Here is a 795-nt window from a genome sequence, read left to right as displayed (position 1 = left end):
TTCTTTCAATTAATTTGAAATAACAAAGAATTTAGTTAAACAACTTAGTTATCATTAAGCTAGTGTTAGGAACATAAATTGTGACTAAGGTTTGGTGGAAGGTTTTAATTCAAAACTTATGAAAACCAGACATTTGTACTCTGAGCCAGAGCCAGTTTCAGCCAGCTTGGTAACGAAAGGGTTAAACATTACAAGAATATGAAATGAGTGATAAATTTTGCCAAATTGAAGGCCACAAAGATGTTAGTGAGTTACCTGTTATTTTATTTATCTGTCCTAACATTTTGGCACAAAAATCCCTTCAGCACAAGACTATGGTGAGGAGCAGTTTGGAGTTAAATATGTCTCAGTTATCATAATTTCATTATCTTGCTTCTTTATTTAAACTCTTTATTGAAAATTAGGGCTTAAACCAGAGTGTTTTAATAAAGGACCTGTTTAAAGGGAGCTACTATATCAGGGTTGGCCAATCTGAGAAGGAGTGAACCCAATCAGATGAAATGAAGCAAACACAATAATGTGCTTTGTTACTTTTTAGTTGTTTCTGTCACTAGACTGTGGTCATACTGGGGCACTGCCTTAAAGAATTTTAGTCATACAGATCGACACCAGTGCTTATTTTATTAAGCCTGATACTTATCCTATCAGACTATTTTACCAAACTGCTATGTTACAAGGATGTAAACACACCAATACCGATTGTGAAGTGGTGGTAGGGCACAAACACAGACACAAAGACACACATACACACATAGATACATACATACATACATACATATATATATATATATATAT

The 795-nt window shown here is 33.8% G+C and overlaps 1 protein-coding gene across 1 annotated transcript in view; it reads left to right on the top strand.

Moving 5' to 3' along the window:
• Nucleotides 1-795, top strand: part of LOC106882389 (MAM and LDL-receptor class A domain-containing protein 1) — a 221,633-nt gene that overhangs the window by 60,813 nt on the left and 160,025 nt on the right. The gene's annotated exons all lie outside the window — the stretch shown is intronic.

The sequence above is a fragment of the Octopus bimaculoides genome, chromosome 7, assembly GCF_001194135.2.
Source record: "Octopus bimaculoides isolate UCB-OBI-ISO-001 chromosome 7, ASM119413v2, whole genome shotgun sequence".
Classification (NCBI taxonomy): domain Eukaryota; kingdom Metazoa; phylum Mollusca; class Cephalopoda; order Octopoda; family Octopodidae; genus Octopus; species Octopus bimaculoides.
Note: the sequence above shows the minus strand (reverse complement) of the source record. Positions and strands in the feature narration are given on the sequence as shown.